At 53.8% G+C, this 14,284-nt stretch overlaps 1 protein-coding gene across 5 annotated transcripts in view; it reads right to left on the bottom strand.

Moving 5' to 3' along the window:
• The window catches only part of TEP1 (telomerase associated protein 1), a 2,409,067-nt gene that overhangs the window by 1,375,752 nt on the left and 1,019,031 nt on the right, over nt 1-14,284 (bottom strand). The gene's annotated exons all lie outside the window — the stretch shown is intronic.

Below are 14,284 nucleotides of genomic sequence, written 5' to 3'. Positions count from 1 at the left end.
CAGCTTCAGTGCCAGGGAAGTTGGTGTCCTGGTGGAGCAAGTCCTGGGGCAGTGTAATGCCCTCTTTGGAAGTTCGTGTGCCGACTATGAAGGACGGACCAGGATCTGGATGGACATCGCGACTGCCATCAACGAGGAGGGGGTGGCAGTCCGCGACATCAAACATGTCAAGAAGAGCTGGGAGGACTTCAGGTCCAGGACCCTCGACAAGGCCCGGCGCCTCTTGAACGCAGCGGATGCCAAGGGGCGCCAGGGCCACCGATTCGATCACCAAATGAGGGTCCTGGAACACATATGCCCAGCGCTCCACGTCCAGGTCCTTGAGAGGCAGACCCGTCTGGAATTGAGGGGTAAGTGTACATGCATACTGATTGGACGCTGTGCGTGTCGTGGTGTGCCAGTAGTATGCAGGTTGCACATGTGTTTTTGTAGGGCCATGTATGGATGTGTATGTACAGGGGCGTGAGGATGACACATGCGAGTCCTCTCATGTGTGAGACACATGGATGGTGTATGTGTGGGTAAGCATGCAGGCCAAATGCAGATGTGGGAGCACACGTTTGAATTACTGTGTATGTACGTTGGCATGGTTGTGGTGTCACACATGGATGTTGGTTCCAGCTGCATGTATCTGCACTGTGCACATGTGCATGTGTGTGTATTTGACAAGTGTGTAACTGTGATGCAACATGGATGTATGTGGCACTGACATGTAGAAGGCTGGATGCCAGATGTGACATGGATGGCAATCTCATCACTCTGACAGTTGGTAAACATGTACACATGCATGTAAGTGTGTTGGTGTGTGTGCATGTGTTGTGTACTCCCCGTGTTTCATGTGACGTCAGGCTCACCTTCGGATGCTGATGCTGTTGTATGTGTATGGATGGTGCTGCCTGGTGCAATATTGCTGTGGACTAGGTCATGTGTGTGAGTAGAAATTACATGTGTGTTAGGGAGTGTGATGCTATGTCTGAAGTTTGACACTGCCACTCATGTACAACTGTCATGTGTGTATCAGTCCATTGTACAGTGCCCTGATGCCTGTGTTCTATCTCTCCCTGTCTGCAGCGTCAACTGATGAAGAGGGCAGAGAGGGTGCTGTGGAGCAAAGCGGCAGGGATCGCACCACCAGCCGGAGACGCAAGGCCCTGCTCCCCTCCAAGTTTGTCATCTCTTCGGGGAGTGAGGAGTCTGGTGCCACGTCCCAGGCCGCAGCTGCCGAGGGTAGGTCCAAGAGGCGGAGGTTGGAGATGGACTCCTCGGCAGCAGAAGGGGCAGCTGAGAGCCCACAGGGTCCGACAGAGGAAGATGGCATGGAGTCATCCAGGTTGGTGGGGGGTTTGGAGGAGGAGGAGGAGGAGGAGGCCGTGGATGGGACACAGGTGGGGATTCCACTGGTGCCAGTGGTGCAGTGCAGGGGAAGGGACAGGAGGCAGGACAGGAGGCAGCACAGGCCGCCGCAGAGGTGCCTGTGTGTAATCCTGTCCCTGATCCTGTGACTGCATCATCCGGCACCAGCAGGCATGCCTACATCCAGACCCGTTTTCAGGGAGGGGATGGGCGCACAACAACTGGCCTTCCTGTCCCTGCGGACGTGGCTATCCGGGACCGGGTTGAGCATGTCCTGGCTGCGATAGCGTTGCGTCAACGGGGCATGCGAGGTGACCTGCAGTGTTTTCGTGAAGACACTGCACGTCATCTCGGATGCCTCTTTGATCACGTTGACCTACTGGGACGGGTCACCAGTGCTGGATTCCTCCGTGTGCTGGACCTTCTTGCGACCTCCTCCTCACCTGAACCCCCTACGCGCCAGTCGTCCTCCATGCCATCTTCCCACCCATGTATCACCTGGGTACCCTGTGGAGCTGCCTCTGACCCAGCGGCCAGGCTGGTGGAGGACACATCCCTGCCACAGTCGGGAGTCGGACGTCCAGCAGGGGTGGCCACTACGATAACTGCAACCCAGCCAGAGGAGGACGTGCAGATAGCAAGAGCCAGGGCGCAGGCACAGGCACAGGCACAGGAGCAGCAACATGGTGGGAGCAATGATGGCTCGGGGCCTTCAACATTGGAGGGGCAGGCATCAGCCAGAGGGCAGGAGGACCCAGGATTGCAAGTGTCTTCCGTGTGGCAGCGGTTGGGCCACGCCATAGATGTGGAGTGACAGCGGGCGCAAGAGGCACGGCTCACAATGGTCAGGGTGGAGAACTCCATGTGTGGATTTGTCGCCATTTTCTTTTTTGATTTTTCCATGGAGCAATGGAATATACTTTTTCATTTCTGTTTGGATTTGGTTTGTTGGAAGGAGACTTTAGAGACATTTTTGATTTCATATATGTTGGATTCTGATTTCCTTTATTTATCATTATGCGACATTCTGCATGGTTTTCCTTATGTCCATTGTTTGGTCTTTGAATTTGTTTCACCACATTTTTTGTTCAATACATTTTTTACCGTACTTCAATGTGTGGTATTCTCTCATTGGTTTCATGCATGTCACGATGTGGGTTTTCACATTCACTGGCACCCATTGTGTGTGTGTGTGTGACAGACATGTGTTGATGTACATACATGCCATTTGGGTTGTTTCATGTAATGGGCATTTCAATGTGGGGTGTATGTTATGCTTGGTTGGTCATTTGGGCAGGGGTTGCGTGCCGTGGGATTTGGGTGGCCATGAGGGCTATGATTGTGGGTCATGTTGATGTGTTGGGGGGACATGAGTGGGGGCATGCTGGTAGGTGCCCCTCACTGCTGGGGGGTGGGGGTGCAGGGGGACATGACTGGGGGCCTGCTGGCAGGTGCCCCTCACTGCTGGGGGGTGGGGGTGCAGGGGGACATGAGTGGGACATGAGTGGGACATGAGTGGGGACCTGCTGGCAGGTGCCCCTCACTGCTGGGGGGTGGGAGTGCAGGGGGACATGAGTGGGTCACCTGCTGGCAGGTGCCCCTCACTGCTGGGGGGTAGGGGTGCAGGGGACATGAGTGGGGGCCTGCTGGCAGGTGCCCCTCACTGCTGGGGGGTGGGGGTGCAGGGGGACATGAGTGGGGGCCTGCTGGCAGGTGCCCCTCACTGCTGGTGGGTTCGGGGTGCAGGGGGACATGAGTGGGGGCTTGCTTGCTGGCAGGTGCCCCTCATTGCTGGGGGTGGGGGTGCAGGGGGACATTAGTGGGGGCCTGCTGGCAGGTGCCCTTACTGCTGGGGGGTGGGGTGCAGGTGGACATGAGTGAGGGCATGCTGGCAGGTGCCCCTCACTGCTGGGGGGTGGGGGTGCAGGGAGACAAGAGTGGCGTCCTGCTGGCAGGTGCCCCTCACTGCTGGGGGGTGGGGGTGCAGGGGGACATGAGTGGGGGCATGCTGGCAGGTGCCCCTCACTGCTGGGGGGTGGGGGTGCAGGGGGACATGAGTGGGGGCCTGATGGCAGGTGCCCCTCACTGTTGGGGGGTGGGGGTGCAGGAGGACAGGAGTGGTACATGAGTGGGGGCCTGCTGGCAGGTGCCCCTCACTGCTGGGGGATGGGGGTGCAGAGGGACACAAGTGGGACATGAGTGGGGGCCTGCTGGCAGGTGCCTCTCACTGCTGGGGGGTGGGGGTGCAGGGGGACATGAGTGGGGGCCTGCTGGCAGGTGCCCCTCACTGCTAGGGGGTGGGGGTGCAGGGGGACATGAGTGGGGGCCTGCTGGCAGGTGCCCCTCACTGCTAGGGGGTGGGGGTGCAGGGGGACATGAGTGGGGGCCTGCTGGCAGGTGCCCCTCATTGCTGGGGGTAGGGGTGCAGGGGGACATGAGTGGGGGCATGCTGGCAGGTGCCCCTCACTGCTGGGGGGTGGGGGTGCAGGGGGACATGAGTGGGGGCCTGCTGGCAGGTGCCCCTCACTGCTTGGGGTGGGGGGTGCAGGGGGACAAGAGTGGGGGCCTGCTGGCAGGTGCCTCTCACTGCTGGGGGGTGGGGTGCAGGGGGACATGAGTGGGGGCCTGCTGGCAGGTGCCCCTCACTGCTAGGGGGTGGGGGTGCAGAGGGACATGAGTGGGGGCCTGCCGGCAGGTGCCCCTCACTGCTAGGGGTGGGGGTGCAGGGGGACATGAGTGGGGGCCTGCTGGCAGGTGCCCCTCACTGCTAGGGGGTGGGGGGTGCAGGGGGACATGGGTGGGGGCCTGCTGGCAGGTGCCCCTCATTGCTGGGGGGTAGGGGTGCAGGGGGACATGAGTGGGGGCATGCTGGCAGGTGCCCCTCACTGCTGGGGGGTGGGGGTGCAGGGGGACATGAGTGGGACATGAGTGGGGGCCTGCTGGCAAGTGCCCCTCACTGCTGGGGTGTGGGGGTGCAGGAGGACATGAGTGGTACATGAGTGGAGGCCTGCTGGCAGGTGCCCCTCACTGCTGGGGGGTGGGGGTGCAGGGGGACACGAGTGGGACATGAGTGGGGGCCTGCTGGCAGGTGCCCCTCACTGCTGGGGGGTGGAGGTGCAGGGGGACATAAGTGGGGGCCTGCTGGCAGGTGCCCCTCACTGCTAGGGGGTGGGGGTGCAGGGGGGACATGAGTGGGGGCCTGCTGGCAGGTGCCCCTCACTGCTAGGGGGTGGGGGGTGCAGGGGGACATAAGTGGGGGCCTGCTGGCAGGTGCCCCTCACTGCTGGGGGGTGGGGGTGCAGGGGGACATGAGTGGGGCATGAGTGGGGGCCTGCTGGCAGGTGCCCTTCACTGCTGGGGGGTGGGGGTGCAGGGGGACACGAGTGGGACATGAGTGGGGGCCTGCTGGCAGGTGCCCCTCACTGCTGGGGGGTGGGGTACAGGGGGACATGGGGCATGCTGGCAGGTGCCACTCACTGCTAGGGGGTGGGGGTGCAGGGGGACATGAGTGGGGGCCTGCTGGCAGGTGCCCCTCACTGCTAGGGGGTGGGGGGTGCAGGGGGACATAAGTGGGGGCCTGCTGGCAGGTGCCCCTCACTGCTGGAGGGGTGGGGGTGCAGGGGGACATGAGTTGGTGATCAATAGTGCAAGGTGACACATTGCCTGGCTGGGGGGGCATGGCCATGGTGGATGGGCTGCCTGCGGGACATGACCTGGGGTGCAGGGTAGTCCCCTGTGGTTTGGGCTGCCTGCAGGGGCCATGGAGGGGGTAGAGGGCACACCTGGGAGGACCCACACTGCTAATTCACGTGTGGGACTCCCCGCGCACACCACTGGATACACGTACCCCGCTCTGACAGCGAAATCGTGCGTGAAACTTCCCACACACCCCCAAAATCCACGTACCCCGCTCGCACAGGGCCAATCGCGTGTGAAACTCCCCGCGCACCCTAGTAATACACGTGCCCCGCTCGCAGAGGGCCAATCGCGTGTGAAACTTCCCACGCACCCCCGAAATCCACGTACCCCGCTTGCACAGGGCCAGTCGCGTGTGAAACTTCCCGCTCACCCCAGTAATACACGTACCCCGCTCAAACAGGTCGAATTGCGTATGTAACTTCCCGCGCACCCCCGCAATCCACGTACCCCGCTCGCACAGGCCCAATCGCGTGTGAAACTTCCTGCGCACCCCCGAAATCCATGTACCCCGCTCGCACAGGGCCAATTGCATGTGAAACTTCCCGCTCACCCCCAAAATCCACGTCCCCCGCTCAAACAGGTCCAATCGCGTATGTAACTTCCCGCGCACCCCCGCAATCCACGCACCCCGCTCGCACAGGGCCAATCGCGTGTGAAACTTCCTGCGCACCCCCGAAATCCACGTACCCCGCTCGCACAGGGCCAATCGCATGTGAAACTTCCTGCGTACCCCAGTAATACACGTGCCCCGCTCGGCCAAGGCCTATCGCGTGTGATAGTCCCTGCGAACCCCCCAAATACAGCCTGCTCGCACAGGGCCTACCGCGTGTGAAACATCCCGCGAACCCTAGTAATACATGTGCCCCGCTCGGCCAACGCCTATCGCGTGTGATAGTCCCCGCGTACACCACAAACACACGTACCCCGCTCGCACAGGGCCTACCGCGTGTGATAATTCCAGGCACCCCAGGAATACACGTTCCCCACTCGGTGTTTGCTGTGTAGCGGCCCTGTTAGCTGGTCCAGGGTTAGTGCAGCCCTTTGCGCTGGATTGGGGATTTTGATGGCTTTTCCTTGCGCGAGGAGTGTTCTTGGGGGCGTAACTGGCACTGCGGGATGTTCTCTGTGCCAGGGCTCTTCTTGCCTTGGGAATTCCATGAATACGCAGTGCGCCAGAATGCTGTTTAGCGCACACGGCTGGCGCACGATCCCTCTCTGCACTGCTCGCGTGCGCTGCCTCTGCGCTGAAATCTATGAATTACCCCATTAGTCTGTTTTTAAACACCTCAACTCAGCCTTTCATCCTTCTGAGGTCGATAAATGAGTACCAACACAGGTTGGGTGATAATGTATTTATATTTGTTCTACATAAAACGCTTTATCGTAAGTGCTATACATTAACACATTATCATTTGGCCTTGGACATTTGCTTGCATTCACAGTAATTTTGTAATATGGGCCTATACACACTGATCCTAACAATACATATGGAGATCCATTCTTGTATGAAGTCTATATCATGTTACCGTGATATCGTATCCAGACTTTTCTTAGTGTACTGAGGAACAATGCTATGTGGTGCTACTTCCTGTTTTGTCAAGGGGTGAAAGGTTGTGTGCCCGCGCTTCCCGTGATGTCACTTCAGGGTGGGGTCAAATGACATTACTTCCTGTGATGTCAGAGGTCAAGGGTTGTGCAATGTCACTTCCGCTACCCCTGGCATTTTGGTGAAATGACATCCCTGTTTCAGTTAATTTTGTTCTATCAAACATTTTAAAACCAACATAATGAAAACAAGGCTGAAGGTATATCGTAGCCTACCATTTGTAGGTTTGCTGAAAGAGTGGTTTCTTTGTTTTTTTTCCCCAGGACATTTTCCAAGAGCTGGCATTCTGCTCTACAGAGTTGGACACACTAGGAGTGACATTGAGGACAAGAACATGTCCTACAGCTTTGAATGGAAACCTATATGTCTGCAATCTACCTCTAAACAAATGTTGCAGCCTGTAAAGCTTTTCTGTCGCAAAACCCACATTATGACATCTATTGAGAAGGCACATACAGCAGACCGAGGTTTTGTTCCTTTGGTGTAGGAATGAGAACATTTACAATGTGGCACACTGAGCGATGCCTCTTGACTTATTGATGGAGGGGACCACAGCTTGTGGTTTATCAGCAATAGGTATTCAGTGTATGTGGGCAAGGTGATTTTACTCTGTATATATTTCCAGCAAGGGGCACACTTCCCAATTCATGTACCCAATACAGATGAACCCTTCCTTCGAAATTCAGTATGTTCCTGGGCCAAGGCGTAGGGTTCGTCTGGACGAGAGAATGTTGCAACTAGGGATAAGTGTGTAGTCCTAATGCTGAGCTACTTGGGAGTTTATCAGTTAATGCCTTTTAGGCAACCCGTCGGGTTTTGAAGGTTACTTGTGCATTCACAGGGAGCCAGTATAGTCATGTCAGTAGTGTGAAACAGAGGGTTTTATTAGAATGGCGCAGTACGACGATATCTTCCAAAACGTTAGGACCGAGTGGACGCTCACTCGGACCTGGATGGGGAATCTCCTGGTAGATGCTTCAGAGCAGATCGCCGTGAAGCTATGTTTGTTTTCTAGGTATCTATGCGACCCAGTAATGCATTGTGCCAAGTACAAGGAAACAGACATATTGGGCTGCTCACATTGTTGACAGCACATTTTGCTACAAGATCCTCGCAGAGGAAGGGCCATGCTTCAATTCCTCCAAAACAATTGATTATTTTGTCTTTTCTCTTTTGCCATCAAATCCTGGAAGATCATCAGACATGTGCTTACTGCTTGTAAACTTCTATGTTACCTTGTAGATGAAGCTCTTATTTTTGAAGTGCTTAGTTCCACATTAACTTCTGAGCCAGTCAGAAGTCTTTGTACTGAGTCCTAAGCCCTTATTTAGGAACTAACCCTGTGATACTTGCAACTAACTTTGAGGAACTAACTTTGACTCACCCTCAGTCCTAGAATTTTTGTTTCCCCAACTTTATTTATTAAGGTTCACATCTCACACAGGTACAATCAAATACATCATGGAACAGCTGAGAAGGAAACACCGAGGGCCAGTGCCATAACATGCAATGCGCCCTCACCGACATACAAGAATGTTGACTGAGCAACGCGGTCCAAAATGAGTATTCAGCATCAATCCAGCCCTCCCTATCTGCGCAGCCTTCCACCAACCTGCCACGGAGACTTACAGTTCCCCCTCATCTTGTTGTCTAGAAACAAGAAACTGTATGAAGGGACCCCAAATGTCTTTTGGCCTATACATCACCTCCACCCCCATACGCGCAATAACCCTCCTCCATGCATGGACCGTGCAAGCAACTGGGTCAAATCTACACTGATCATGCACTGTTAACGACAATAGCAAACTTTGCAATGAATGAGGATGGACCGTGTAGCGCTCAATATGCACATGGAGGTACAAGGTAACTCCCAGCATCCAGTAAACAGCAGGGTGGTGCTGCACAGCCAGAAAATATAACTCCACATCAGTGGCCTCCAGACCCCCTTTCACATAAGGCTTAGTCAACGTGTCCCATTTAATCCTGGACTGCTTAGGATGCCATGTCAATCGAACCATCAGGGTACGCAGAGCTGAAAAGAACCCCACCCCCGCCACACAGGCACATTCACAATTTTGGCACCACCATCTTGGCTATCGCAATGCGTCCCGGCAATGAAATGGGCAAGGTGCACCATTTATCTATTTTTACCCGGAGATCCTGCAAGTAAGCCAAGTGGTTTCCCCCAGTAGAGTGTCGCAAAACCTGCTAATTTGTATCACCAGATACCGAACAGACCTCTGCTCCCATCGGTAAGAAGAAATATTCAGGGGCGCCTTAGTATTTTCAATCAAGGGAAACAGTACTGACTTAGACTCGCCTCCTCTGTTAGCGGTCCCAAGTTAACTTCCAGGTTTTTAAGATAATGTACATTATCATCCGCATAGAGGGACACAAGCTCGCGCCCACCTCCCAAGGCCAGCCGCGCTCATGGTGGCCCTTCCGGATGCATGCCACCAGTGGCTCAATCACAATCGCAAAAAGTAGAGGCGACAATGGGCAACCCTGCATGGACACCCGCCCCATAAGAAATGCAAACAAGTGTTTACCAAAGAGTCTTATGCGGGCACTAGCACCCTCAAACAAAAGCTGCGCTGCATTCAGAAAATACTCCAGGATGCCCACCGCCCGTAGCACTGCAAACAAGTACTCCCACCCCACGGAATCAAAAGCCTTCTTGCCATCTAGAAAGAGGGCCACCGCTTGAACCTTAGGGTCTATTTGCGCGAGAATGGCGAATAGCCGTCTCAGATTAAGCTCAGTGGAGCGGTCCTGAATAAACCCTTATTGATCGTGGTGAACAATAAATGTCATGTAAGGAAGTAATTTATCCGCCAGGATTTTTGCAAAGATCTTTGTATCTAATTTAAGCAATGAAATAGGCCTATAGGACAAAACACTCTTGGGGATGCTTACCCGGCTTCAGAATCAATGTGACCACTGCCTCGGGAGGGGAAGGAGGAAGTACCCTAGCCTGCATAGCCTCCTGCCACATACTCCACATTTGTCCCACTACCTTAGGACCAAACTCTTTATAAAACTCAACTGTAAATACTGTCGGTACCGGTGCCTTTGACGAGGGAAACAACCTAATAGCTGCCAAAATATCCTCAACCATAAACGGAGTGTCCAACTTCTCCACTGCATCATCACCGAATGTCCCCAGGGACGCACCACAGAGATATTAGTTGAGCTGGACAAGGCGGGCCAGATATTTAACGCACTCTTAATAAGAAGCAATGTACCAGCCTTGTTACCATCACCAAGCTGACCCTCCAAATCTTTCAACTCGAGCTCAATCGTGCTGAGGCGATGCCTTACAACCTTCAACACTCACAATTCCAGCACCATATACCAACCCCTAAGGACCACTTTAAAGGCCTCCCAAACAGTGATCATAGAGTTCACCGACCCCGAGGTGACTGCAAAGTACGACTCTACCACATCCAACACATCACTGAAAAACTAGATCAGTCGGTGCCAATTCCTTAAACCGCCAAAAAGGTCGAGCCATCCACTTCCTACCCAAGTCAATCGTCCACTTAATTGGGGAGAGGTCCGACAATGTTCGGGAAAGGATCTCACACCCAACGGTCATTCGCACAGCTGCCGGGCCTGCCAAGATATAGTCAATCCGAGACGTCATAGCGTGCATCAACGAATAAAACGAATACACCCTACTCTCAGGATGAAGTACCCTCCACACATCCAACAGGTCTAGTGCCTTCATACACTCCATGATTTTGTGAGCCGCCTGTGAGAGATGCCTAGTTCCACCCACAGACCTATCCATGCTCCCATCCAGAATTGTATTAAGTCCCCCGTCCATATGATACTGGTGTCTGAATATTTATAACATTGAAGCTGAAGGGGCTAAAGGGATTCGAAAAAATCAGGGTCATCAGCATTCGGCCCATAAACGTTGGCTATGGTAACTGGAGTGTGTGCCAAGATCCCAGATACAATCAGAAATCTCCCAGCTGGCTCAACCACCTGCTCCAAGTGTCAAAATCGTAATGATTTATGGACCAAAGTCATAACCCCCTTGGAATATGTGGAAAAGGATCTGTAATATCGAATGTTCGCCCAGGATCAAGCTATCCGCTCATTCGCAGCCCCCATCAAATAGGTTTCTTGCAATAGGATGTTGCTGGCCCCATGCCGCTCACAGTAGCTCACCACTTTCTGTAGCTAACACGGGTTGTTAGGTCCGCAGACATTCCAACTAAGAAACGTACACAACGCCATTAAGGCCACCCAAGCTGCATACACCCTCACATGGACCCCACCACCCTCGTCCATGGTTCCCTTGCACATTCAACCACGCATCAGTATAACATCCCCTGTAAAGACGTGAACCATTTTCAGCGTTCACCCCAAACACCCCGCACCCACCTCCACCCACACTGCCCAACCCCAACTTGCAGCGCAACACCCACCCCAAATCCCCCTTGCAAACACCCCTAAACAACTTGAGTACACACCCTGGGGTGTCAGACTCGACAACATAATTGGCCCAACCCTTGGACACTCCTCACGAAGAGGGGGCCACTGTCATGATCTCTGCTTCCAAAAGGTCAGGGTTTTCCCAACTCCCTTGGAAGCAGATCCATAACCCAGGTTCCGAGTGCCAACCAGTCCCAATTGGGACCTTTTGGACCCAGTCCTGGCGCCAGTGGCACCAGGCTCATAAATATGCCCAGTCCCAGCGCTGGAAGCGCCGGGCTCATAATGCTTGGGTGGACTTACCTGCAGCAGACCATGCTGCTTACTTGCCTGCCAGTTGAGCCTCTGATCCTCTTCTGTTTGGAACTACTTTTCCTGTTGGGTGGGGCAGGAGCCACTCCCTAGGTTCAGAACACTGGAACTCTTCTGGAAAGCAGGAACTCTTTTCTTACCTAGGCGTGGCTGTGGAAGGAGACACCAAAGCACTACAGGAGGCTATTTAAACCACACCCGATGGATGAATCTTGCTTTGCGTTATTCTGCATCCTCTGCAGCAGAACGCTCATCGTGTCTTCTGCATCTGATCCTGGGCCTAAGAAAAAAGGCTTACCATCCTGAATCCAGTCTTCAGCAACACCTATAAAGACAAGAAAGAACAGGTTAGCATTACGGTCTTCAGTGACAGCGCTTCACTTACCTGGTCCATCGGCTGTCACCAACGCCTCGCGCTGCATTCCGGCATCTGAAAGACAAAGGCTTACCTACTCTTCGTGCGCTCCGGAGGTCTTCGCACTGCATTCCGGCATCTGAAAGACAAAAGCTTACCAACTCTTCGCACGCTCCGGAGGCCTTCGGCGCTGCATCCCGCATCTGAAAGACAAAACAAGGTGCGTTTAAAGACATTGGGGAACTTTAATACTCACGTGCCATTACTCCTTTCCACATCTAACCCAGTGGGTATTCCGGCACCCTGCAGCCGCTCCGAACTTGTAGCTGCAAAATAAAAAGACAGTAAGAGCGCATCGTGAAGCAGGCAACAAGTGCTTACTTACGTGCTTCCAGGCGCTTCTATTCATCACACGGGCTCCATCTTCAACTCACTTCAGCCCGTCATCCGCCATCGCCGGAACCCTGCAAAACAAGAGACATCATTACTAAAGACTTTTAAAGACATTAGAACTACTCGAAACTTACCGTTCGTGCAGTAAACAACGGACAGCAGTCCTCTGAAGTCAAGAGGCCTGCTCCCCTTATCCAGTGAAGAAACTGGTTACAGCACCCTGCCCCGAGGCAGATGGAGAGCACGGCGTTCACTTACCTAAGGTGAGAGCGTTAACCTTTGGGGTTCTACAGGAGAAGAGAAAGGGAAGAAGAGAGAGACATTCAATAACCCAGTTCATTAATCCCATATTTTCTATCTGCAGACATCTTACCCTTCGAGTCAGACATACAGTGCACAGAGGTCCAGCCCAAAGAGCCAGCCGTGTGTTACACATAACCTTTGAAGATACGGTATACGCCCAGTCAAGACCGGCGCCTCTACGGGAATCAGGTGAGCGTTACAGCCACCCACTTCCAGAATTTTAGCAAATTAACTACATCGTTACAGTGATGACGACAATGTACAGTTGGCATAGATTATAGCGGACTAAGAGCGCTCAGACCTCTCCAAGAAAATACAAGTCACAATTGCAGACCAAATAGCACTCTAGCAACGCCCAGGCACAGTAAGTTCCAGGATCCCCATACCCTCCCGGCCACCACTGGCCAACCCAGACACACCCCAGACCCTGTACACCCTGTCTCATTCCTTAGGCAGGCACTCCAGGAATTCCTGCACTTCCGCCGGATCGGTGAAGAAGTGGGTCTTTTATGGTGGGTATAGCATGTCATATTGAAGACTACGCTCTCGAAGCATGCAATTTGCCGCTAAAAAGGAAAGGCGGGCCCTCTGAACTGAAGGGGTGAAATCCAACTAGAATTAAACTCTGGCCTCCTTATACTGGAGATTTACGAGCTCCCGGGCTCGGCGTAACACTGCATCCTCATCTCTATAATTCAACTAACGATTGATGACAGGTTGCAGGTTTTGCCCCGGTCTTGGGTGACACCTGGTGGATCCGCTCCACCGGGAACTGAGATGACAGAGCGGGGTCTGCAACACTTCTCTTACGAATTCTTCCACAAAAACCTCCATATTCTGCTGTAGTACAGACTCCAGGATCCCCAACCACCTGGATTTTGTTCCACTGAGAATAAGCCATCCTCTATGCCCCTACAGCCAGCCCCTCATGTTACCAAACTGCAGCCTGAGCCATGTATATGAGCACCACCACCTCCGGGACAGGTCTCAGGGTTCAAAAGTAGATGTGGGTTGAAGCAGAGCCTCTGTGCGTAGCAAATAGTTATCAGGTAAACAAGCGTGAGGCTTGTTATACCGGAGAAATCAAGGTACTGTCAGATTTGGGACATTTTGGCAAGGGCCGAGTTCCCAGGGCTTACCAAGCAATGGACTAGCAGTAGGAGCCCCCCCCCCCTTACACCTGCGAGGACGAGCAGTTTGCACAACAATATCTAAAAGCGGGCACAAGGCAGCCCTTACCACATACCAGGCTGCCACACCTGCCCCCCCAACAGTGTCCAGCCTAGCAAGGCACCCCCACATACCCAGTTAAGGGGACCAGGGCTACCCAGCAGTCATCCACTGCACAGCACGGCCCCCAGAGGATTCACTGTAACGCCTCCACTCACGTCCTGCACCGCCTCCACTCACGTCGGTCTCTACTTCATTTGCGCCTGCATGCGGCAGCACGTCACATGGATCATGCCAGCAGGGCTCCTGGTACACAAATCGTCCCCAAAAGTCTATGTCAGGCACCCAGGTCCTTAGAAAACGATCTGCAGCATTAGATCAGCAATGCACACCACACATATAGCCAGTGGCCTCCTCCTCCAGGCGTCTTCGCAGGGAGCTCAGTGAGAAGCACCCATCTTGGTCGCAAGCGCCCTCCCTCTGTCCTAGAAATGTTACATTTCTTGACACCTGGGTTCAATGACCAGATATTCGTTTTGTAAATGTTAATCCAAGGCAATGGTCTCAGATCTATTTTGTTGTAAATCACATCTTCTCCCATTTTTATGGCAAATGTATATCATTCTGCATGTCTATTAGAATACATG

The sequence above is a fragment of the Ambystoma mexicanum genome, chromosome 3p (genome assembly GCF_040938575.1).
Source record: "Ambystoma mexicanum isolate Mex_15411 chromosome 3p, UKY_AmexF1_1, whole genome shotgun sequence".
NCBI lineage: Eukaryota > Metazoa > Chordata > Amphibia > Caudata > Ambystomatidae > Ambystoma > Ambystoma mexicanum.
Note: the sequence above shows the minus strand (reverse complement) of the source record. Positions and strands in the feature narration are given on the sequence as shown.